The sequence below is a fragment of the Prionailurus viverrinus genome, chromosome B1, assembly GCF_022837055.1.
Source record: "Prionailurus viverrinus isolate Anna chromosome B1, UM_Priviv_1.0, whole genome shotgun sequence".
Lineage (NCBI taxonomy): Eukaryota > Metazoa > Chordata > Mammalia > Carnivora > Felidae > Prionailurus > Prionailurus viverrinus.
In genome coordinates this window covers 54905696-54932967 of record NC_062564.1, presented here as the reverse complement: position 1 = coordinate 54932967, position 27272 = coordinate 54905696, and the positions used below count along the sequence as shown (strand labels likewise).

Here is a 27272-nt window from a genome sequence, read left to right as displayed (position 1 = left end):
GTGGTGACTTTTCATGGCAGCAATGGAAAACTAATACCTGGACAGAGAAGGTCAAATCTGATAAATGTATTTTGTATGAAACTGACTATTTTACCTGGGTTTTCACATTTATTTTCATAGAATTACACAGCATGGACTCATGGTTTTTGAAATTTTGTCAATTTATTTCTCCTTTGTTATTTATTATCTTGTGCCTTTATACTTTTTTTGTGTGAAGTTTGGAAGAGCCATCTGAGGCTTTATTTGGGAAAAGGCACTTGAATTGGCTTTTGGCTTTTATTAATTTTTTTTATATTTTTAGTTTTTAAATGTGTATTTTGAGAGACAGAGAGAGAGCACACACAGGGGATGGGCAGAGAGAGAGAGAGAGAGAGAGAGAGAGAGAGAAAATCTTAAGTGGGCTTCATGCCCAGCCCTGAGCCCCATGTGGAGTTCGATCTCACTGCCCTGAGATCATGCCTGGGCTCAAATCAAGAATTGGATGCTTAATGATTGAGTCACCCAGGCTCCTTGACTTGGCTTTTAGGTGGGGACATGAGCAAGATGGGGTATCCAGGGCACTAGACTCCTCCCGCTGGCAGGCTGAGGACTGAAGCGGAGCCTCAGGTGGGTCCTCCTGTTTCTGACAGTCCCCAGCACAGCTCCTTCCCCCAAAGGCTCTATGGCCACCATGAGATGGGTGGCTGGGAGAGACCTCACTGGCTGTTCAGGTGGACAGGATACCAGACAACTTGGATGCCAGCGTCACGTGGCGGATCTCTATCTTCCTCACAACCATGGCCTTGGAGGAGCTGACACAGCTGAAGAAATTGGAGCCCCTGCCAGACTAGAAGATGCTCAGGCCATAGTTGAGATCAGGGCTCACGAGGACCCTGTAGGCAGAGCTCAGCCCCCCTGAGTAGCCACTGGTGGTCTTAGTATGGATACTCATGTTCTCATCCCAGACTCCAGCTAGCTTTCCTCGCCCTCCAGGGGCTTGCAGTAGGTGGAAATCTCCAATGTCCAGGGCCAGCTTGATGTTCATGAGCTAATTGTACTCGCATAGCTACCATGCTATGTCCTACTCGGCTCACTGCAGGGTGCCTCCAGCCGTGCCAGCCTGGCATTGGTGAACTTCACGGACAGCTCCCTGTGCTGCTCTGCATCAGTGACAGCGTGCTCTTTTTGAAATCCTCCACCAGCCCCTGCCTGCTGCCAAGCTTTAACCCCAGCTTTCGCTTCTCCTGGTCCAATATGTCCAGCTGCTGCTGAAGGTTGCTGATGTATCTCTAGAACATGTCCCTGTGGCTCCGAGTTGTGTTCTGCTGCCGGAGGCTCCGTTCGGTCTCCGGAATGTTGTTCTTCTGCCCCAGGTGCCAGCCCTGTCGATGGAGGCAAACTTGTTGCTGAGCGTCTTGATCTGCTCCTTCTCCTGGGTGCACACGGCCTTGATACTGGGGTCTGCCTCCAGCTTAAGGGGACTCTGCAGGCTCTGGTTCACTGATGCAACCGTGATCCTGCCCACTTCCCTGGCCCCACTGTAGCCACTGACCACACTCATGCTGGCGCCCAGGCCACCCTGGAAGCTGCTGCCTCTGCCCACCCGGGACAAGGCTGGTCATCTGAAAGGGGAGTCTTGGATGAGAAGGCAGAAGGCCCTATCTTTGCCTCTAGACCGTCCCCATTCTCAGTGATGTTTTGAAGAGGGCTGGGCAAGTCTTATCTCCTGCAAAATCTGCCTCTACAGAAATATCTTCTAATTCTCTTGAACTGATCTCTCTTGCAGGACTGCCAAACTTGGCAAGACAGAGCCAATTCTTACCCGTATTTTGATAGTTTTTTCCCAGGTGGTCTCACTCATAAGCTCTATCTGCATGTGACCTGTATTCGTAAGATATTACAGTCCACAGCTAATCCGAGAGTCCAGTTTATCACGTCATCTACCATGACAAGAAGGATCACCAACTTTTCAGCCCACTGTATCTGTTTTCTTGCTGATCGCCAACTGACCACTGAATTAATATTTGCTATTTTAAGTTTTGTTAAGGTAGCTCATGCCTAGGTACCAACCTCTGTTGTTGTAGAGTGTATTAACTGTTCACAACGTAAAGAATAAAGTGACGGCGACTTTGAAACAATAAAAGTGTATTTGTGCCAATTCAAGCATACGCAATCCGGGGTTATGATATGATAACCTTGCCTTTTCTTGCTCTATGTAGTCCCTTGGACTTGCTCTGGTCTGCGTGGTTGCATGTGGCTCATGCTGCCGCTTCCGTGTTCCAGGCCTGAGGATTGCATACTTCACTTCTGCTTATAACCAGCTGGCAGAACTTAGGCACCTTCCTGCATTCCTACCTGTAAGGAGAATGCAAAATACAGTGTTTAGTCTCAGTGCCAGTTTGTCGGGATGAAACACAAAGACAATCTCATAATGGCAAACAAAAGGGGAGAATGGATAGTGAGGCCTATTGGTGGCATATACCACATCCTTTTCTTCATGACTTTTTCCCGTTTTTTTTCCTTTGAAAAGTAAGAGGTTTTTTTTTTTTTTGCATTTCAAACCTTAAAAATTTCTCCCATAGTGAGTATTTTTATTTAGAGAAATTTAAGCTAGTATATTCTTTCTATAGTTCTTAGTTTTTTTCTCTCCAATGCAAATAGCCCTTTCATCGTATATAATAATAATCCTTGTTTAAAAAAATTAGCCAACAGGGGCGCCTAGGTGGCTCAGTTGGTTGAGCGTCCGACTTCGGCTCAGGTCATGATCTCACGCTCCGTGAGTTCGAGCCCTGTGTTGGGCTCTGTGCTGACAGCTCAGAGCCTGGAGCCTGTTTCAGATTCTGTGTCTCCCTCTCTCTCTGACCCTCCCCCCGTTCATGCTCTCTCTCTGTCTCAAAAATAAATAAACGTTAAAAAAAAAAATCAGCCAACAAAAGAGAAAGGAAATATCCAAAATCTCTGCACATTGAGGAAAAATACCATCAATGTTTTGATGATTATTGTTTCATGTACCTTTTTTAGAAACATACACATACACTCCTTTCCCCAAAGATTTTAGCAAAAGACGATCATATAATAATTTTGTTTTTATTTTATAAACTTAAAAAAAAAACGCCATTTTCTTTTTGTTCATTATCTCTTCTCCCACCACCTGAATAGCCCTAGGTATCAACGTTACCAACCTCGTATGTATCTTGGCTTGCTTCAATTTGTGGTCATATGATTATATTCACATACATGTTTACATATATTCACACACATTTAGAGTTATATATGTATTTAAATATTTTGGTATTGTTTGGTTTGGAAAAGTAGGATAATATATATTTTTCTCTGTCTCTTGCCTTTCTCATTTAACAGCATGTTGTAGAAATCGTTTTTTGTTTGTGTGTATTTTATTTTATTTTATTTTATTTTATTTTATTTTATTTTTTCCAGAACTTAAGAATGTATTTACTTCCTCTACTTTATGGTGAATCTAACATTTCCTTTTCTTAAGTCTATTTATTTTTATTTTTGAAAGAGGGAGAGAGCGAGAGAGAGACAGAGGGGCAGAGAGAGAGGGAGAAAGAGAATCCCAAGCAGGCTCTGTACTGTCAGCACAATGCCCGATGTGGGGTTCTGTCGCATGACTGTGGGATCATGACCCGAGCTGAAATCAAGAGTCAGACACTTAATTGACTGAGCCACCCAGGCACCCCAGAAGCTAACATTTATTTTAGGAACTAATTATGAAATGTTTCAATAGCTACAAAATAAAAATGTCTTTTATTAATACTGCAGGGGCCAAGGTCAGGCAGTCCCAAAGTGTGTTGTGGGAATCTTTTTAATCATTGACTATAGATTCATAAAATTCCTTGTAATTGCTGTATGTTATTTCATGGAATGTTTTTAACCACAACTTACTAAACTTTTACCCATTAATAGACATTCACTTCCCCCACCCCCATTTTTTGTCCCTGCCCTAAAAAAACTGCATTAACTATCCGTATATACTAGTATTTTATTTCTATGGTACAGATTACCAGTAACAGAGATGTTGATTTGAAATGTGTATGTGATTTGGGGCGCCTGTGTGGCTCATTCAGTTAAGCGTCTGACTTCGGCTCCGGTCACGATCTCACGGTCCGTGAGTTTGAGCTCCGCATCGGGCTCTGTGCTGACAGCTCAGAGCCTGGAGCCTGTTTCTGATTCGGTGCCTCCCTCTCTCTCTCTGTACCTCCCTGGCTCGCACTCTCTCCCAATAATCAATAAACTTTTAAAAAAATTAAAAAAAAAAGAAAAGTGTATGTGATTTATATTTTAGCAGATATTGCCAGACTATTTTTCCAAAAGGCTGCAACAATCCATACTTCCTCCAGCATACTCTCCTATATCTCCCTCATCGATAGGTGTACCGCTGTTTTCAATCTTACCAATATCATATGGGTTACGTATTGCTACCTTAAAATTTCATTTTATAATAGCGAGATTCTGTGCATATATATATTTAATTATTGTGTATATTGTATACGTATATTTAATTAAAAAAGGGACACAAATTTATTTAGAAACACAAAGTGCAAGGGGTGTCTGGATGGCTCAGTCAGTTGAGTGCCTGACTTTGGCTCAGGTCATGATCTCGCGGTCGGTGAGTTCGAGCCCCGCATCAGGCTCTGTACTGAGAGCTCAGAGCCTGGAGCCTGTTTCCGATTCTGTGTCTCCCTCTCTCTCTGCCCCTCCCTCTCATGCTCTGTCTCTCTCTGTCTCTCAAAATCAATAAATATTGAAAAAATAAAAAAAAAAAGAAATTCAAAGTGCATGATTGCTGTAGCTGTATGTAGTGACATACGTATTATGACTGTCAAAATCAAATACATGTATTTGATGGTAGCAGATAATTTTCCCCTAGCGGTATTGTGTTTCTCTTCAATCTTTGGGAGTGTGTAGGCTGCTATATCAATGGTCCGAGTGCTAGGTGAATTTTTTTAATGTAAAGATATACAAAATTGTAGCTCCTTGTTTCTCTGCGACAGAGACAGAAACTGTGAAATAAATTTGGTTGTGCTCGTGGTATTTTAAACAAGCAAAAAAAAAAAAAGTTCAACGGTCTATAAAGAAACTGCATTTATAAGTTTTATTATTAAATACACCACTGCTTTGCTGACTAATAAAATGGAAAATGTGTGCTTTTATAGGTTTATAAAAAGGCAAGCTATAGTTTCATGAAAAATATCTTGCACCGATTGAATACAGGTGGCTACTTGTTTAGAGTTGGAAGATGTAAAGGCTTAGTATAGATGTCTGAAAAAGGTAATATGGCACAATAAAAAAAAATCTTCCTTTCTTTGCTCATCAATCCTTTGGGTATTCCATGTCAAATAAACGCTACAACAATTTATAGTAAAAGTACACAGTGGAAGTGCCAACGTTAACACTCCTTAGGACTGGATACCTGCCAGACTTTTCACACCAATATTTAATGTGAACTAAAATGTCTTTTCCATTGGAAGTGTGAGAAGGAGCTTACTTTCCTATATTTGGCAACACGCTTATGTGAAGTATAAAGTCAAATGCCCGTGATGTTCTCTTTATTTCAACCATGATAAATTGTGTTCATTTGTTTAAGTGCATGTGGCAGCTTTAGTGTTCCAACTATAAATTTTGGTTAACTTCTATTGACGTGCTGTATTAAACTTAAGAAAAACAAATTACACTTCACCCGTTTTAATTGACCAAATGTGTCAAAAACACAGTAAGTATAACCCAAAAGGTCAGAGCCTTAGTCTACACTGTAATGGGTGTCATGGCAGGGATCCAACTTTTCTTGTACATTTCATTTTTCATGAAGTTTTAGGACAAGGCATACGTTTAACATTCACTTCCACTTCTCATTTGTACTTCAAAGTTTCTCATAGGCTGTATGACTACCAGGAACACTTTTCTCTTGTGCTATTTAAAGTTCTCTTTGCATTGACGTGTGTGCCCAGAGAATACTGATGTTCTCCTGTAAACAAGGCCTTGAGAATGGACTTTGGCATCCTGAGGGACGCAATGCTGATTTATAGCATACCCATAGATCACTGTAACACTCCCTGGAAAAGACCTGGTTTACATATCTAGTCCCTGTTTCCATGACGGAACGAGGAACCATGTGGTTAGGCCAAATTAAACTTGGCATATTGGATTCCCTTGGGATCTGATGAAAGTTACCAGTTTTAATTCTTTTGCTCTCTGTCCAATCGTTTATCTAAATCTTTATTCCTTTGATAATGTATTAGCTTGGTGCCTGATGATTAAATGATAGTAATTAAACTCTCTCTCACCTGCTGTTGTGTCCTCTCTCTCTCTCTCTCTAGTTACCCTGTGGGGTGGTATCTTTTCATCTCCTGTTTCAAAATTAACTTCTTTTCAAGGGTTCAAACATTGGTTTCCAGTGTGAATTTATGTCTGGAGAAACTCAAAATGGAGCAGGTGTTTGCAAAGTGTTATGTTTCATATTGGAGGAAAAAAGCGATTCTAAATCTTCAAGTTTATTCCATTTCTATTACAACTTGTAAGAATCTCATTCTAAGGAACATGCTTTACCCCCGAGAAACCTTAAGTTTTATGTTGGCAGTAATGGGAGACTGTTTGTTCTGCTCTGATCAATTTAGGGGTGGAAAAGATAACAGTCATCCTTGTCCAAGAAGCCAGAGACTGACGGATGGAGCCTAATCAGGGGTTTTAATTCTCCTTAAAAAAAAAGGAAGAGACTGTTCCTTCCCTCCACCCCAGGGAATCACTATTATCATGAAGATTACCTGAGACTGAGTCAGGTTCTAAATTACAGTTGGCAAACTTTCTGTGAAGGGCCAGAGAAGAAAACTTGTGCTTTTAAGCCCGTACGGTCTCTGTCGCAACTACTCAACCCTGCCATGGACAGCATAGCCATTGATATCGCATAACTGAATGACTGTGGCTGTGTTCCAATACATGTTTATGGACATTGCTATTTGCATATCATATAAAATATCTTGCGGGTCATGAAAGTGTCTTCTTCTTACCTTTTCCCAACCATTTAAGAATATAAACAACCCTTGCTTTGGAGCTGTATGAAAACAGTTGGCAGGTTGTATTTGGCATGAGGGTCTTAGAATGCCAACCCTTGTTCTAACCTAATATTAGTTTCTAAAAGGCCCAAGAAATTTAGAGTAAGGAAGTTTTCTTTTAAATTAATGCTCCAGTCTTCTTTTACCTGCAGCATTTTGTTTCATACAAAGATAGTTTACTTCTCTTCCCTCATCTTTTTGATCAGATGATAAATATATTGGTATTTTGGAGTCCAATCTAATGGGAATTAAGGGTAGCAAATGCTGTTGATGCCTCGTTCTATCCGCTCAGTACCCATCATTTACCTGCCCAGCTATTCTGCTTTGTGCAGCAAGTATGTGCGATTCTGTGTAAGATCCTCTCTGGCTACTGGAGTGTATTTGGCCTGTGGGTAGGACGTGCAGGGAGTGCTGAGGCATTCAGACCCCTTGGGGGTAGCTCTTGGGCAATGTGTGATAGAACTGGAGGGCAAATATCCCTAGCTTGGGCTATCTCTGAGGCATATTGCTCATTGTCTCCTTGGATTCTTCAGTGGAACTGAAACTCTAGTCACTAATAACTGTAGCCTGCTTGAAAACGTACCCTTGATTGGCCTCCTTCCTTTCTCTATTTTCAATTCCCCACTTCTTTCCTGGTACTTTTCAGGATTACTTCCCAAAGAAAGTAATTGCTTTCTTGATTGTTAGATTCTTGATTGCTAGATTCTGAAGAGATTGCACATACTTAAATTCGAAACCAACCTTTTGTAATGAAGGCCACTGGCCTAGGTTGTACATTTTAAGTCCTTGCTTTCGTCTTTTGTATTTAGGCAGAGCCTGTCATCTTTGTGTATGGCAAGGATTTTCCCTTCTCCTCTTTTGTCTTCAGCCAAAGGGAAGATACCACGACTGTTGGCCATCTGCATGACTGCTGCATCCCAAGAAGAGGTATGCTATCTCCACCCTGGTCATACTGATTGTCATGCCCTGTACAGTATGACACACGACACAAGAAAATAGGTCAGAGGGGACATTGTGCATCCTCCACTTCCTCTTCATACCCATCCTGTCAATATATCAAACAAAGGCGATCTCTATTGACAGCTCACTTTCTCTTCTTCATTGTGAAGAGCAGAACTGGGATGAATTGGAACAATATGGTCTCTTCGAAATCCAAATCTTGGATAAATTTCACTCTGCATCTAACTGACCATAGATTTCCTTACTGCCCCCTGCACTCTGACCTATTCTGCGCATTTCCCCCCCAAAGTGCCTATGTGTTATGGTGCTAGGACTGTTATTCCCAGGTAGTCCTACTATTATTCCTGGTTATTCCAAAAAACAAATTTTAACTTTTATTCAGATTCTTAAAAGTAGTAATTTCCCTCTTGATAACACTCTGTCTCTATATCTTTCTTTCATTAGCAGTAAGCATGGATATGCTTTACTAACTTTCCTCCTAGTACCTCCTGTTTTTGAGAGGTACAACCATTTCACTACTTGCAGTGTAAGTGAAGAAGGAGTAGGAATGACCACAAGACTTTTCAGGGTAAAATTTTCATAAGGAAAGAGGATACATGCAAAGGAGAGATACTAGGAGCAAAGGGTGGTGGTGGTAAAAGCACCTGAATGTTAAATACAGAGTTGATAATATGGGAAGGCTATTTCAGACAGGCTGAAATAGAAGCAAATTTACACATTAATCAGAAGTTTATACCTATATATGCAGTTTATTTATTTTGAGAGAGAGAGAGTGAGCACGAGTAGAGAAGGGGCAGAGAGAGGAGAGAGAGAATCCCAAGCAAGCTCTGCTCCGTCAGCACAGAGCCCCATGTGGGACTCAAACTTACGAACCATGAGATCATGACCTGAGCCCAAACCAAGAGTCAGATGCTCAACAGACTGAACCACCCAGGCCACCCAAAAGTTTATATTTTAATAGAAGACTTTACTATTATTTCAATGTCAGATTTTAAAAAATGCATGTTTCAATAATTATTGTCAGATTAACTCCCAATCCCTATTACTATGAAACCAATGTCTACTTGGACCAAATATATCTTAGGTAGTTTGGCATGAAGGATGGTGTTAAAGGCTAAGATGAGAATAAGGAAGACCAGAGGTAGACCAGGAATTACACCTTTATAGGCCATATTTACACATTTCAAAACGAAATAGATACATTCATATAGTAAGCTATGCTGAGTTAAGATACCCAGTTTGGTTCAGAAGTTCATTAAAATAGTTGAGGAAAGAAAAAGACAGTTAAAAATAGTCCCCGGTTTATGAAGAGCAATGTTATTAGATGAAATCTTCTCATTTAACATTGTTACAAATATGAATTTGTGTGGATCAACAACTTTTCTTAATTTATCCTGCATATAACCCTAGAGCTGGGTGCTGATGATACCACAGACGCAATCTCTGGCTTAAGCAGCCTGTAATATAATGACTTGGTGAGTGGGACCAAAAATGGTACAGGAAAACCCATCAGGTGCCTTATGTTCTTTGACCTATTTTGGTCTACCACACTGTAATGTGGAAAACCTATGGTGTGGTTTTAACTTTGCTTGGTTGCAGATTTATCTTGACTTCATGCTTCCATCCATCCATCCATCCATCCATCCACTCACCCATCTATCCATCCACCCATCCATCCATCCATCCGTCTGTCCATCCATCTACTCACTCAGTCCATACTTTTTGATCATATACAATATGCCAGATACTGTAGAAGTGTTTCAGATGTCTTCATGGAGCTTACTATCTTGTCTTTAAAACAAATCAGCACTGAGATTCAGAAATACATTAGTAATCCTTGGGATCCAGGATTTATTAAAAGTAAATTATGACATTATTGAGTTTCAAAACAATCCACATATGGAGGTTAAATTATGGCAGATTATAGTCTTTGAGGACTGCTTACTGAAAATGTATCACTGCAGTCACATGAAGACAGGAGATAATTTGAAGACAGGACATCTATATTGTGTTTAAAGATTTAGTTGTTGAGTGTTGCTCTTAATATTCTCTATATTATCCATTTATCAAAATTCAGCCCCACCAGTTGTCCAACTTCCTTCTGGTCATTTTAATAATCTCTCAGATAAAATTTTTTACTTTACAGATGGACGTCCACCACCCCAAGATCACTGCCCTCTCACTTCATCCTTCCTTGGGATTTTCAGCTACACTTCATACATCATCACCTTTTAGCCTGCGCTGGCTACCCCATCTCACACTTCGTCACTTCTTGCATTCTTTGTGAGTTCTTTGCTCTGTTACAGAATCTGTCTCCATTGTCCACTAATTTATTATTTATAAACCAAATATAAATTAGTCACACTTTATTGGTATCTAGATCAGTTCTTTAAGACTATTACACATTATAAAAAAGAAATAATTTCTAGGATAAACTGGGGTCAAGAAAGTATTATATGATACTGTATATTATATTCCTTTTATATTGACTCTAGAAACTTGAGCAGGCAACTTATCAGTAGGCAGCTTTGTTACATTAAACTGAAAGTAATAAAGATATTTGCCACTGCTGTGTTGAGGTGTTAGCATTATACGTCGGACATGTTGCTTTTGGTGATGTTCACTTGAGCAGATTTTTACTTTGAATACATTTTGCAGTAGTGAGTGTCATTCTGGGGGTCATTTTCTTAACTTAAACTATTAAGTAATTTCCTTCATTTTATTGACCAATCCAGGATGAGTGTTTGTAGCTACTGTGGATCATCTGAAAGAAAATCGTTATAAAAAAATAAAAGTACTGTTGTTATACGGTTTCCTATTGATTTAAGTAGACTTTCCTGAGTGAATTACTCCTTCAAGTTTTCTTCTTTTTTTTATTGTTGTTTATTTATTTATCTTTGAGAGAGAGAAAAAGAGAAAGAGAGAGGACAAACTGGGAGGGGCAGACAGAGAGGGATACACAGAATCCGAAGTAGGTTCCAGGCTCTGAGCTGTCAGCACAGAGCCTGACATGGGGCTTGAACTCACAAACCATGAGATCATGACCTGAGCTGAAGTCAGACGCTCAACTGACTGAGCCACCCAGGCTCCCTCTTCCAGTTTTCTAATGCAAAGTTGCCAACAGTATATTTCATTATATAATGGAATTGGTCATAGGAAATGTAATATTTTTATTCATAGTTATTACATTTTATCCATTTAGATTCTCATGTATTCTATATGTAATTTCCAGCTCTTTGCTAATATAATGATCTCAAATTATCCAAGTAGATTTTTCCATCACTGGATGTGTCTTAGTCTGTTCTGGCTGCTGTAGCAAAATACTGTAGACAGTGTAGCTTACAAACAACAGAAATTCATCTCTCAAAGTTCTGGAGGCTGGAAACTTCAAGGTCAAGTTGCCAGCATGGTTGTATTCTGGGGAGGGCTCTATTCCTGGTTCATAGCTGGCAGTTTTATCCCTGTGTTCCTCACATGGTAGAAAGGCTAGGGAGTTCTCTGGAGCCTCTTCTAGAGGGGCATTAGACCCATTCATGAGGGTTTCACCATCATGAGTTGGTCATTTCCCAAAGGCCCTACCTTCTAATAATGTTATCTTTGGGGGTTAGGATTTCAACATAGGAATTTGGGGGAAACACAAACATTCAGACCATAGCACCATATCCACTGGAATCAAAGGTTGTACATTCAGAAGTTCACCATCCATCCCCACAAGGGGATGCAACTTTTAGCTTGCCATTGAGTTTTAATGTGGGTTAGTAGAGTCTAGGGGAGGCCAGCTAACAATTTCAAGATATAATGTGAATGGATCGTGATTTCTGATGGCATCATCTTAATAATTCTAGAAGTGGCATTTATAGCTGTATGGTTATTTCATTGATGTTACTAGCTTGTCAGTTAGCCCTGGAGAATCTTGGATTTATACTATTGAAGTGGAAAAAACATGCCTATGTAAGGCATTTCAATTATTATATAGGAAAATATTTACTATTTAGAACATTTTTTTTAGGTTAAAAATCAAACTGCTGCGAATTTAGCATTAATTACCTTTACCAAGTCCTCTTTGGGCACCTCATTATTGCGTGGGTACTAAATTGTGACATTAATCACATCTGTTACAGCTAAGCAGGCAGGTATGTGTGGCCAATTTTTAATTTTGTTTTTATTTTACTCTTTGGTCTGTAGAATTTACGGTTTTGTTTATTCAGAGGATGATGAGAAAACCCTGCCTTTGGAGTACTCCATAAAAATTTACAGAGACAATGCTTTTTTTCTTTAGTCAAAATAATGCACTGCATTTAATTTAATGACTGCTCAAAGTCGTAATTGGTTTGCACTTTGAAGCACTTTGGAATTTGTTGGTGGTTTTTAACTTAGGGTATGAGGGTCAAAATACAAATGGATTGATAAATCTGACTTTAGAATCTGAACTCTTAAGATCAATTTTAGTAATCCAAGAAAACAAATGTTGACGTTTGTAGAATAAGAGGCTATGACATTATATAATCAAGTATATACAAAAACATTTTTAGATTCATCTGGTGTGACTCAGAACTGTGTGAATTTTTCAAATTCAGACGGGCAGTGTGGCATTGATATTTTTAAGTAATCAACTGAGGGAGCACGGTAGAAGAATTCTCTGTAATCTCTGCATGCAGACACAAGACTAACTTTATGATTGGATTCAGATGGAAAAGATCAGATGACTTAACTGATGAATTTTAGGGGCTCACAGCCAGTCTACAAAGGCCCAGTTGCGACCAAGAGGAGTCCAAAATATTACCTGTATTATTTTTTGAGCAAATATTTCTTGAGTTCCTTGAATATGTTAGGCCCAGGTGATGGAGATATAAACGTAAATAAGACACTGTCCCTCCTCAAGGGCTATATGGAAACAATAAAAGCAGTAGTAGTAAAAATAATAAGTTACATTTACTGGGCACCTAAAGTTATGTCCACTACTTAAATGCAGTTATCTCTAACATAACAACTCTGCAAAGTATCATTTGCTCCAGCTTGCAAGCAAAGAAACAGCCCCAAAGTGGTTAATTAACTTGTCTGAGTCACCAGAGAGCAAATAGAGAATTTGGATTTGAACCTTGCTCTGATCCTAAGGTCTAAGGTCACCATTTTGAAAATACATGGGTCAGATCATGTAGATCATTTAGGACATTCCAAGTAGTTGAGATTTTATTCTGAAGGCTACTGAAAGCTACTGATTTTAAACAGCATATGGCATGCCAGGATTTGGGTTCTAGAGACACACTTCCGACAATAGTATGGAGTATGGAATGGAGGGGTCTGAGACTAGAGGCAAAAGCCACTGCAAGAGCTGAAGTCCTTACTTAGAACAGAGCAATGGGACTGAAAAGGAAGCGAATGGATTTAAGACATGTTCAAGAGGAGGTGGGTGCAAGAAAAAAAATCAAGGACTCCACCCAAATTAGAAGATGGTACCGTTTGGTGTTATCTTGTGAATAGGAAATAGAGAGAGAGATGGAGATGAGATTAGTTTAAAAAACTATTGAAAAATTGTACAAACTCACTATAAAACTTAAAGAGGTACAAGAAGACATAAAGTGAAAGTTAAATGTCACCCCAAGTCCTTGGACTCAGAAATATTCATTATTAACTTTTGGAACATTTATTTCTGGACATATTTCTATGGGAAAAAATATATAGAAAAAGATAAGTTACAAGATTCACTCGACTTTAGACGCATGATTTTTTACCGTAAGGGATATTAATTCCTAAAAGCTCCCTCTAAAGTTAAGACAAAAAAATGACAATACAGTTGAACAACATGGGTCTGAACTGTGCGAGTCTATTTTTACATGGACTTTTTTTGGATACAATATGGCACTGTAAATGTATTTTCTTTTCCTTATGGTTTTTAAAATAACACTTTCTTTTTTTCTGGTTTACTTCATTGTAAAAACACAGTATATAATACATACACAATATATGTGTATTGGTAAGGCTCCTGGTCAACAGTAGGCTATTAGTAGTTAAGTTTTGGGGGAGTCAAAAATTATATGTGGATTTTTTTATTGCATGGGAGTTGTGCCCCTAACCTCTGTATTGTTTGAGGGCCAACTGCATATATGTCAAGAGCGATTCTGGTTTTATAATTACATGTTACATCTCTAAACAGTGTCCTGTGGATTCAAGTTCAAAACGTTTTTTAAAGTTTATTTATTTTTGAGAGAGATAGAAAGGGGGGGAATGAGTGGGGGAGGGGCAGAGCTCTGTGCTGACAGCACAGAGCCTGATGTAGGGCTCTAACTCATGAACTGCGAGACCATGACCTGAGCTGAAGTCAGATGCTCAATGGACTGAGTCACCCAGGAGCCCCCAAGTTCAATTTTTAATGTGCTGAATTTAAGGTGTTCACATACCTCACAGACATCCATACAGAATTGTTCTTTATTCAGATGCATTTGTGGTTTTGGATTCACCGTGAGATCAGGTCTAGACATGTTGAGTCAGGAGATGTTATTGTATAGGTGAACGTTGAAACCCTAAGAGGTAACACTGAGTTAGCATGTAGAATTGATGAGGCCTGAGGATAAAGCCTTTGAGGGTACTCTAATATTTAAGGAGTGGAGAAATAAGAGATGAGTCTCCAAAAGTATCTATTTAGGTAGAAGAAAAACAAAGAGATATGATGTTATAAAAGCCAGGAGAGAAAAGAGTTTGAAAAAGTTGACCATAGTGTCAAATGTTACAGAACAATCAAGAAAGATAGAGTGGCTAAATATCCACTGGCTATAGCAATTTGGGAACAGCATGAACAGCAATTTGGTCTCATCAGAACAGTTTTTGTAGATAGGAGAAAGAAACCAAATTACAGTGAGTGAAGAAGTAAGCAGGAGGCAAAGATCACTCTTAAGTAACTTGGTTGTGAGGGTCAAGGGAAGCTAGAGAGATTGCTTAAGAAAGACACAGGGTTGAGAGAGGGCTTGCTTTCTCACGAGGAGAAGCTTGACTATATCATATGCAGAGGGTAAAACCCCCAAAGTACAGGGGAAAACAGAGCTGATAGGCAGAGCAGGGACCTGAATGGGTGAAAGATGTGGATTGTAGGACTAGCTTTGGGCAGGAAGTGAGATATCTCATTCTCTGTGATAGAAGGGGTATATATATATATGTAGATATATAGGAAAACAGGGCTATAAGAAAGTTCTTTTTAAATTATTTGTGTTTTCTATGTTAAGAAAAAGACAATATAAGGGGTGCCTGGGTGCCTCAGTCTGACTCCTGATTTCCTCTCAGGTCATGATCTCATAGTTGGTGAGTTTGAGCCCCACACTGACAGTGCAGAGCCTTCTTGGGATTCTCTCTCTCTCCCTCTCTCTCTGTCTCTCTCTCCCTCTCTCTCTCTCTCTCTGTCCCTCTCTCTCTCTCTCTTCCTCTGCCCCTCCCCTGCTCATGTTCTCTCTCTCTCTCTCTCAAAATAAATAAATAAAACTCAAAAAAAAAAGAGAAGAGGACACGATAATCTGCTGCAAATGAGAATGACAAGGTTTGAAAAAGGAGTTTGAAAAATAATAAATGTAATTAGTGAAGTTGTTTGTGGGTCATGGGAAAATGGGCCAACTAGGGGCATGTAAAGGACTGCTGATTGGCCCCAAAGGCTCCATCAGGGCTGTAAACTACATTTCTTCCTGGCGCCAGATTTAGTGGAACAGACCAGTGGTTAGAATGATCCACGGGGTTTCGGTCCTTATGCACTGGAAGGGAGATCGACAAGGTCAAAGCCAATGGATGTTAACAACAGAATATCTGAAGGGATGGACCCCAAAGGCCTAGACCAGAAAGAGGAGAGAAAGGGAAGAAGATAAGGCAGGTTCTCTGAGGTTGACAGTAGGTATCAATGAAAGTAAGAGAGTGCAGAATATGTGAAGAGAAAAAGTTGTGACTGGGATGTGATGTTTTAGATTTAAGAGGTGGAAGGTTTTCAGTGGGAATGGGAAATTTCCAATAGCTCAAAGCAATTGCATATTTTCTCATGAAAGGAACACAGAACCTGGGAATTCCATTGTTGTGGACTTGAGAATGCAAACACACTAGCTGTGGAAGGCACACACCCAGAACAAGTCTGTAGGGTGAAAGAATGACCTCTTTCTTTCCAGCTACCCATTCTACAGAGAACAGTCCTCCAACGGTTAGAGAGATTGAGTTCCACGTGGGGTGATGGAGACAAAATGGAGCTATCACTCCACATCTACTGCAGCTGCTGTTAAAATATGCTCAGTTTTATTTTCAAACCGAATCGATTATGTGAAATGGTTGTGTTAGTATCTTGTCCATCATTGTCATGCTGTTACAGAGCTTAGCACGTTAGATGGTAAGAAATGTAGTCTCTCCCCCATTAGACTGTGATTTCATCTGTGGCAGGGACTGCATCTTATTTTTTTTATATTCCCAGCACTTAACAGTGTCTGGCACATCAAAGGGGTTCAGCTATGTTTATTTCCTCACGTAGACAGAGATAATCAGGAAGAATTCACCAACTAAGCATGCTTGGAGCAACTGTCTTTTTTATCACTGTTTTCTATATTTGGCTTACCCCCCAAAAGGACCAATATGATGTACAGTAGGTGTGGAATAAATATTTGTAATCAGTTGGTTATAAAACAGCATCCTTTCTGGATTGCAGAATTTTGGGCATTGCTTTGTTGTTATTTATGTAACTCTTCCCTGTGGAGGTATATTTATACAGATTCATTTACTTTCCTCAGTAATAATTTATTCCCTGAAAATACACCTTTGCAATTGCCTCTGCACCTGGTTGAGGTGATGGAATGACATGAATGATTCTGATGATGATAAAATGATTTTAATAGTGATGGAATATCTCTGTACATTGTGTAGCTGCCATTAGAGATCTACGATGTTTACTGAGAACTCTTCTGAAAATGTCATACTTCTTGATTCAAAGGCTGTGTCTTCCTAACAAAAGTGGAAGGCTGAACTCTTCGCTAATTTTTACCTTTTTTTTTTCTTCTTGACTGGATCTCTATCAGTCAAAATCATGGGCTGATTACTCAAACAGCTCAAGTGTGGTTTGGGCAAATCAACAAGTACAGGGATCATTTGACTGACATAGAATGGAAAAAAAATTGCCATTTAAAAAAAGTGAAAAAGTCATTTTAATTACAGGGCTATTCATATACGGGAAACTGGAATGACTAGTTCTTCTCAGGCACACAAGCAAATGTCAGAGCTTGTTAGAATGTTTGGCTGGAACCTGTGCCCCAGTCTTCAAGATTTTCTGTTCCATTTTCACTCTCAATTTTAGGCAACATTGCTCTTCTTGTCTTTGACCAAAGGGTGGCCTTACTTATTTTTATTATCTACTGAGAGCTCATTATCTATCTATCTCTATTCTGTCATCTATCTATCATCATCTCTCTCTCCCTCTCTATCATCTATCATCTATCATCTCTCTGCCTATAACTCCCAGAGAAGTTTGAGCTCTCTGGTCTCTAGATGTCTCTTACAAATAGTCATTCAACTCCACTTAACACATAAAGGGGACATGAGGATGTAAGCATTAACTGATTAAGTTGTGAACCCAAGTGAAAGTATTTCTATATTCAATGACCGTCACAAATAGCCACATCCTCATCTATATTTTGACCACAGATTAAAAAACCCTAGTGGGATCAGAGGCCAGATATATTATTATCCTACAGCAACTTCAAGATTTCTGGCTCAGGCTTAGTGATGAGACAATGACAAGTGTGACAAACCAATACAAATTGTTTGGGTCACAACACAATTACTGGTTTTGTTCCTGAGGGACAAAATTTGAGGGGCACCTGGGTGGCTCAGTCAGTTAAGCGTCTGATTTTGGCTCAGGTCATGATCTCACAGCTTCTGAGTTCAAGCCCTGCGTCAGGCTCTGGGCTGACAGCTCAGAGCCTGGAGCCTGCTTCGGATTCTGTGTCTTCCTCTCTCTCTCTCTGCCCCTCCCCTGCTCATGCTCTGTCTAGAAAGAATAAATGTTAAAAAAATTTAAAAAATGAAAATTTTATCAAATGTAGTTTAGATTAAACTTACAAGCAGTATACAGAAAGAATAGTCTCATGGAAAAGAAATACAAAGCTAGAGCACTTCAGTGGGCTGTTTTCACCATTGACATAAGGATCAACATTTACTTGGTGGGATATATTTTCATAAAATGACAGAAAATTAAAAAAACCCACGTGTAATTAATGTTCTCAACTTCTGAAGCAACTGAGTGCTTCCTTTTTAAAGTTAGAGGTTTTTCAAGAAAGATTCAAGTAAGTATGCAATCCCAACCAGATGTTATGGTAATCCTTCTGAAAGACTAGTCAGGAACAATTTTTTCACTCCAGATTGCTTGTCTTGTTGACAAGATTTTTCAAATTCTTCTTGGATTCTAAGGAACCCAAATGGGCATGCATGGGGGGGCATGACACCTGTTATTTCCTACAATTAAGTGAGACAATTTGCTCTTACTTTTTCAGATTTGGTTCAAACATATTTCCCCAATATGTCAGGAAAGCTGGACTCACCTTATGGCTCTTGTTTCACCTCTGAGTGTAGTATTTTTGGGTCAGTTTCCCCCGGGTTTGTTCCTGGATTCCTTTTTGGGTGGAAACTGAACTCAGAATTCCCTTTTGATGTTGCCAACCACACGCTTCTAATAATCTACTTCTCTAATCCCTTTTCTTTTTCTTACACCCAAGACATCTACTGATGGGGTTCATGAAACTGGTTTTCTGTGCTCTCTTCTTCTCTTATAATGTATTTTTGGTGCCGTTTTCAAAGACCTCTTTTGAAAACATAATCTTTTTTGTTACTTTTCTTTAATTGCAACTCCAGCTTGTGTTAATGGGTATAGGCCCCTTAGCCACAAACCAAACACAGTGTCTAGATACAGAGTTCCTAAAGAAAGCTGGTGAAAAAGCTTGTCATCTCTTGTCTACCTGGGTGTTAGGTGGTGAACTAGAGAATGATGGAGAAAACTAGTTGTTCAAATTTGTTGGAGCAGGAAGTTCATTAAATCACGGCAGTTCATCCTCATCCTCATCGTACAGTTAGGAGGATCCTTATTTTTCTTCTACCACGGATGAAGAAACTGAGATGCAAGAGGCTGAACAACCTTCTTTGAATCATATAGTTAGAAACTAGCAGAGCAGGGATTTAATCTCAAGTCTGTGTCATTTTGAGGACTTTGTTAACTATCATACCACATCAACTCAACCAGCTATTCAGAAACATTTGCAATAGATCATAAAGAGCTTTGTTAGGGTAACTGAAAACTCAGCTGATATGAACGTTGGGCCCATAGTCTTGCCCTGCACCGGACTGTACAATGATGCTCAGAATGCCTCTGCTGTGTCTGGAGAGAAAAGTATTACCTTCCAGGGAGGGTTAAACTCTGGGAGACCGATTCGTATTAAAAAGACCCACAAGAGGTTGATTTAGAAAGTAGAGGTCCAAAGTATTTCTGTAAAGAGAAATGCATGTCTGTGGGATTACAAATATTGATCACTTGGAGTGAGTTTTCCCTTTAGCTAGGTAGATTCACTTAGGAGATCCGTAATATATTAGAAACTTTCTATAATCAGGAACAACCCCCCCTCCCCCCCGCCTCCCCGCAAATATTCCTAATGGGTTTCCTTTAAATTATTATAGTTGAGTATTGTGGGCTGAATTGTATCTTTGCCAGATTTACATGTTGAAGTTCTAACCCTCAATGCCTCAGAATACGAGTGTATTTGGAGATTGAACCTCTAACGAGGTAAATAAGGTAAAATGAGGTCATAAAGGTTCAGTCTTAATCCGATATGACAGGTGTCCTTTTAAGAAAAGATTAGGACACATACCTGTGATCACACGGAGGAAGACCAAGTGAATACACAATGAGAAGGTGGCCATGGGTCAATCAAAGAAAGAGGTCTCATAGGGAAGCAAACCTGTGCCCACCTTGTTGTTGGACTTCCAGGGCTGTGGGAAAATAAAATTCTGTTGTTTAAGCCACTCGGTCTGCAGTATGTTTTTGTTATGACAGCCCCAGCAATAATTAATTTTTTTGTAAATAAATAACTAATGCAATAATTAATTTTTTTGTAGAATTATTTCCATTTCACTAAATAATATTGTGCATTAAAAGTCAGAGTTTACTCTCTCTAAACAGTCCCGAAGATATACTGAATGATTTCTCTCTAAACAGTCCCGAAGATATACTGAATGATTTTTAATCTGTTTCCTAGACTCTGCACTTACCTGTCTTTTCTGTTTTCTTCACTAATAAATTATATTATTTTTAAATTGCCTTGATTAGATTTGGTAAACACTCCAGGACAGCACTGAACAATTAAAATAAAATGTGAACCAGTAAAGTTCACATTATTAAAGTTTATAATAGGCACATTAAAAAATAAAAAGAAACATGTGAGATTAATTTCCATAATGTATGAATAGAGATTAGTGTATGTTATGTCTCATATATGTTAATATTACATGTGATACATCCAAAATAGAATCATGTCTTTCTTTTTTGTTTTTTTTTAAGGTTTTGAGTAATCTCTACACCAAATGTGGGGCTTGAACTCGTAACTCTGAGATCAACAGTTGCACACTCCACCGACTGAGCTAGCCAGGCACCCCCCAAAACAGAATTATTTCAACATGTAGTCAATATGAAATTATTAGTGAGAAATACTACATTTTTTCCCCCATACTAAGTCTTCAAAATCTAATGTTTACTTTACTCTTAGAGTAGATTTCATTTTGGACCAAACATATATACATATACATATACATATACATATACATATACATATACATACATATATATACATATATATACATATATACACACACATATATACATATATACACATATATGTATATGTATATTTTTAAAAAAGTTTTATTATTTATTTTGAGAGAGAGTGCGTGGGGGAAAATCAGAGAAAGAGGGAGAGAGGGAATCCCAAACACGTCTTGTGCTGTCAGTGCAGAGCTGATGTGGGGCTCAAACTCATGAACTGTAAGATCATGACCTGAGCTGAAACCAAGAGTGCAATGCTTAACTGACTGAGCCACCCAGGCATCCTTGAACCAATCACATTTTAAATGCTCAGTAGTCAATGTGGCCAGTGGGTGGGACAGCTCTAGACCTATGGTTGAATCTTTTTCTATCAGCAATGTATTTGCACATCTTTTTAAAGTGATGCTTCTGTAGATGTCTGAGGTCACCTGTTGTGTGTTGGTGACTTGAAGTTTCAGTGTCAGAATGTGATATGCTCTTACATGAGAGCATAAACTTTATCTGAGTTTACTGCCATTTTATATAACAAATTCTTGAGTGGCCAAGTGTGATAGGAGGAAGTCATTGCTAGAGTTCCAATCAGATAATATTTTCCTGCTCAGGCTTTCTGGAAACACTCAGTTTTGCCCAATAGATAGTCATGAAATGACCTGCTACATGCCAGGTAGGCACGAAAGAGGGAAAATATGTGTAAGGTCATTTATTTTTGAATTGAGTTATCTTAAATATTGAAAATCTCTAAATGGATTAACGGGGAGAATTCTTCCATTTATTGGTCTTTTACTATGTACTGACGCATGTGATCTTACTTACCTTTTAATAATCTTGTAAGCTTCATACACATGAGAAAACTGAACCTTAGTGAATTTGAGTAAATTTCCCAAGACCGTGCTGTTCACAATCGGTGGTGTTTCTCACTCATATTTGTTTGATTTTAAAGGATTTGTGGTATGGTTAAATCTTATTCCAGGGCATGCTCTGTATTTGAAAAATTTCAAAGCAACATGGAGTGTGTATGAATTTTGCAGAAACTGTTAAATCTAGCTTTTAATGGCCATGGGTTTTGTAGTAGATTAAGCTCAAGTTCAAGGTTCCAGCCCTTCCACTTACTAGGCTTTTTGTTTTTGTTTACCTTATTTAAACTCCAGAAGCTTGGGGCGCCTGGGTGGCGCAGTCGGTTAAGCGTCCGACTTCAGCCAGGTCACGATCTCGCGGTCCGTGAGTTCGAGCCCCGCGTCGGGCTCTGGGTTGATGGCTCAGAGCCTGGAGCCTGTTTCCGATTCTGTGACTCCCTCTCTCTCTGCCCCTCCCCCGTTCATGCTCTGTCTCTCTCTGTCCCAAAAATAAATAAACGTTGAAAAAAAAAAAAATTTAAAAAATAAAAAAAATAAACTCCAGAAGCTTGTTTCCTCATTTAGAAAATGGCCATCATAATAGTTTCTATCTCTTAGGGTTGTGTAAGGACTGAGTGAGCTAATTTAGGGAAAGTACATTGTGTGAGGCATATATTAATGACTCCCCATCTATTAGCTGCTTGTTCTTTTTTATCACAAGCAGTGACAAGCCTGGTATATATTAACTCTTTCAATTTACAAGAATTTTCTTGACCACTCAATATAGCAGCATACATTTTTTATACTTTAAATGTGATTAAGCAGAGAAGCCTGAAGTACTTTTCTATAATTAACTGCTCAACTGTGTTAGAGAATGAAAACAGCTTTCAGAAGTAGATCTGACATTCACCAACAGCCGGGAGAGGACAGAGCTGATGTCTTTTCTACCTATGAACGAACAGTTTTGTCCTTCAGAGGTGGTGACCTTGGTTTCTTTCTGAAAGATACCTGAACTCTAGCCAATGCTGCTTTGGGATTTGATGTACCACCTGACCCATCTCAAAGGAGAAAGAAGAATAAAGTTTTTCAAAGGTCACATCTCAGCCATTTACAATTTTTTGTTATGTTTCTGTCATGGCTGAAGATTGTAGTCAGACAATTGCAACAAAAACAACCAAAGTCAAAATGAACCAATGAACACAACAGAAATGGAGAAAGAAGGGAAAAAAAGAGCTTCTGTCTAGGGTTCAAATGCTTCCACTCGTAAGTCTTAACCTTTTTGATAATTATATTATGTGCAGCGGCCAAGAAACAAAAGGGGATAAAGGTCTTAAGAGTTATATTGATAAACTATGTGTGGGGCTCAAAAATGGCATGGAATATCTTGTTTAAGCTGTAAAAATATATTAGCATGTCATGTTATCTTCATAAATTCTTCTCACACATAGGGTGGGTGGAGTTCCTAAATCCCAAGGCACATTACCAATTCAGTTGGTCACTGCCATTCATCAATTGTTTTGTCACATATTTGCAGCCCCTCAGTTGGGACTGAGGTATTATGATTCTAGAGGGTTTGATAATAGGTGAATTATTAGCTGTTGGGGACGGATTTGTTTCTGAGCCTTTCTGTGGCAGTCTCTTATATAGGAAGGCAATCATTCTCACGGAATTTGCTCCCTCAGACATAAAGAGGTTTTGAATATGGCTTGTAATTTTTTTCCTAGTAAAATTTCATTAGTGGTTAATTATGATTGGTAGAGCTTACCGGAAGTTCGCCAAGTGTGTTGAGAGTTCAAACATGTCAAATTTTGAACTGCGTCATGATGGGATGGACGGCTCTTGGTATTCTCTGTCACCATGTTTATGCACACTGTGTATCAATCTTCTATGCATTATCGCATGTTGAACTTGTGATTTTAACCTTGTTGGAAAACAAAAGGGGCTTTTACAATTCACTTTTCTCAGTCTGGGCAACGGTACTTTCTGGGTTTTGAGCCTTTGCCTTATACTGTATGATTTGGGGTAAGAAATAATTCAAGGGCTATTTCAACAGCGTCTAACTTTGATAGGATGCAAGAAGTTAAGTTAAATGCTTTTTGTAGATGTTGCAGATTGGGCCACATGAACCCAAAGTGTGGCTAAGTCTGGTCAGTCTCATCTACAGTTTTCTCAAAGAAGCCAGATCAGATCTAAGGCAGATTAAGCAGAATCCATTTCTCTTCCAAAAGGGCCCATTTGTAAGAACCAGGAAGAAGATAAAACACAAAGGAATATAATAAACTTCTCAATACATCCTTCTGAAAGTTTCAAGTTTCTATTTTAAAAGGGTGTATCCTCATTAAAGGCAGGCACTTTAGCTCATACAATTGTCATGAGCTCCGAAATCAGCTTGACTATTGCAAAAATTTATTGGTTTCTTAAATTTTTTTTTTTCCCGTAAGGGTAGGAGAAAATAACAACCGAAGGAGGCTTCCTCAAAAGTCAACACAGGGGTGCCTGGGTGGCGCAGTCGGTTAGGCGTCCGACTTCAGCCAGGTCACGATCTCGCGGTCCAGGAGTTCGAGCCCCGCGTCAGGCTCTGGGCTGATGAATCGGAGCCTGGAGCCTGTTTCTGGTTCTGTGTCTCCCTCTCTCTCTGCCCCTCCCCCGTTCATGCTCTGTCTCTCTCTGTCCCAAAAATAAATAAACGTTGAAAAAAAAAATTAAAAAAAAAATTCAATACAAAACACAGTTATATTGAAATAACTAGGTAATTAGACACATGATTTAAATTACGCTGAATCAAAAGTTGTTGCCTGGCAGGTAATGCCGTCAGGGTTGTGTGCTGTCTTTCCTCTCTGTTTTACCGGAAACTGGATTGATCTGAAAACTGCATCTATAAGTTCCTCACTGGAGAATATAGACAAAGAAATGATCCCCTTGGCAGTAGAAGTCCAGTGGTGGCAGATGCACGTACAGCAAAAATTCTGGCATGCTGGAGTAGGTTTAAAATAGTGCTAAGGAGTTTTTAATGTGTTTTTTTTTTTTTTCTGTGTTGGGATATAAACATTTTTTGATGAGGGATGTTTCTGTTTCGGCAAAGAATTATGTGGCTGAGTGATGCAGAATGGGAGTCAGGGCCTGAAAGATATTTGATTATGCGCTACAGAGGCCTAGTAATTGAAATGAGGTCTGAGTCTTAGACCTGTCTATCCATCCCGCAGTTACGTAAAATATTTCCGATAGGTTATTTTGAGTCCCTTTTGTCAGCCGTATAGCTCTGGTGCCATTGTGGAGAACCCTTGGCCTAGGGCGGACTCAGTCCTAGATTTTCTTTTCTTTTTTTTTTTTTTTTAATATGAAATTTATTGTCAAATTGGTTTCCATACAATAGATTTTCCTATTTAAAGTGCTTGATAGGGGATACAAAATAAATCTAAGTCATGGATTCTATATTCTAGAGGCTTACAGTCTATTTTAGGGAAGCAACACTCACGTACAGGAGTAGAGAGAGGAAGAAGACCAATGAGGGCTTTAAGGTGCTATGGAATGCTTGTATTTGGGCAGGCAAGGAACAAGGAGGATGATAACCCTGACCTGTATTGGGGGGTGGGGCAAGCTACATAGGTGTTGAGGTTGAAATGTGTCTGGCATGAGGAATTAGATGGCTCTTCTCCCCCTTAACTATTTTAACTCACTCACCTACTCAGCACATGCTTATTGCACATCAATCATGGTCCAGGGTGCCTTGGTGAGGAACACAGTGCTGAAGACAAGGAGCATAGCTACTGCCTTCATGAAGTTTAAGATCTGGTGGGCAATAGGCATTGAACACAAAAACAAACAAACGTATATAACAAGAAACCGTGCCAGGCAATAGTAGAGAAAAGCAAGATGCTACAAAAGAGATCGTGGTTTGGGGAATACAGGTTGGAAGAAGAGACATCTAAGGTGAGATTCGAAGGATATACTTTTTTTTTTTTTTACTTAAATTTTTTTTCACGTTTATTTATTTTTGAGAGACAGAGAGAGAGCACGAGCAGGAGATGGGCAGACAGAGAGGGAGACCCAGAATCCGAAGCAGGCATCAGATCCTGAGCTGTCAGGCTCCAGACAGAACTTGATGTGGGGCTGAGCCCCGCGCGGGGCTCAAACCCACGAACCGTGAGATCAGAACTGGAGCCGAAGTCAGACGCTTAACTGACTGATCCACCCAGGCACCCCTCGAAGGATATAGTTATTAAAATATAAAGACGCTTCTTATATAGGATGTGTTAAAATTAGATAGAATTTCTACCTAGGGGCTCTTTTATGCCATGTGTCTGACAAATGAGGTAAAGAAATATTTAGGACATGCTCGTTCAATTGGCAACTGTATCAGGCAGGGGCTCACCAAGAAACAGATGCTACCTGCAAGATGGAGAACTTGAGGAGGGTTGAATAGATTTATAAAGCAGCGGTGACGGTGTACGGAAAGTATTTTCAGGGCCATTAATAACAGAGCTGTCACAATCCCTAGACCCAAAGGGACAAGCTGGAGGGCATGGAGACCTGAGTACCAGGAGGAGGGGCAGTAATGCTTTGAGATGAACAGTGACCTTGGTTGAGGGACACAGCGGCCCGAGGTGCCCCCGGTGTGAGAATGCAGGTTTGGGGGGCACGATACAACCTGAGATCTCGCTCTCCTTTTCCTTCTGCTCTCCTGGTAATGATCCCCTTTGGCTGGACCCAACTAGACATCATCAGATGATGAATTTCACACAGGCTGGCCTCCCAGTTAGAGATCAACGCCCAGAAGGTAGAACATGGACTTTGGAGAGAGACAGAAGATACCTCGTACGGCAAGGCTACATGAAGCTCTTACCGTAGACACAGCTCAGAGGTGTGAAAGAACGCAGGCCTCGTAAAACGACTTACGAAGATCTGCTCTGGTTTGAGTTCATCTGTGGTGGGTGTGGTGTGGTCCATCGGAATCCAAACTATGGCTTCTAGAGACTGTGATAATCGCTCTTTCTTCCAAGGTTTTTCCTACTTGGTTTTCAGGCTTCTCTTCTAGTGGCTGTATTTTTTTCTGTAGCCTCTGTCATAATACCCGAATCACACTGGGAAGGCACACCACATGTGATGGCAATGCCACGGGAAGTGCAACGGGCCAGAAACCTCTCACGGCTGAGCACCATGCTACCAGAATTACTCACGCAGGCACCTACAGCACATTCCTACAATGCCACTTCTCCTTGGGACCATTGCTCTGCTCTTTCCTGGGGTTGTTCTGTCATTTTCTTTTTCCTCAGCAAGGCTGGGGATGTGGAAATGAAGAAAGGCAGAAGTTGAAATTTGTTGTAATACTAGCTGACATCTGAACGCTGGGATCGCTGTGTAAGAGGAAGGAATGGATGTATTTACCAAATAGCGCCAATCCCCCTTTCCGCCTTCGTTTCAAATTCTGCAGGAAAAAAGACAGCTCTGAAAATTTACGAGCCATAACGTGCTCTTCATTACTTGGTCACAGGCTAAGCAACCAGCACCCAAGCCTAAGGGTCACCTGCAGGTCTGGAAATCTTTGTAACTTTATAGGGAGGTTCATTGGCTCCAGGAGGAGTGATGAGGTGCTGAGAAGCCACTCATTCACCAGGG

General features: G+C 39.8%; 1 pseudogene; it reads right to left on the bottom strand.

Annotated features, from left to right (window-relative positions):
- Window positions 1-1115: 1115 nt before the first annotated feature.
- On the bottom strand, window positions 1116-26815 carry LOC125164756 (keratin, type II cytoskeletal 8-like; annotated as a pseudogene).
- Between the last annotated feature and the right edge of the window lie 457 nt (window positions 26816-27272).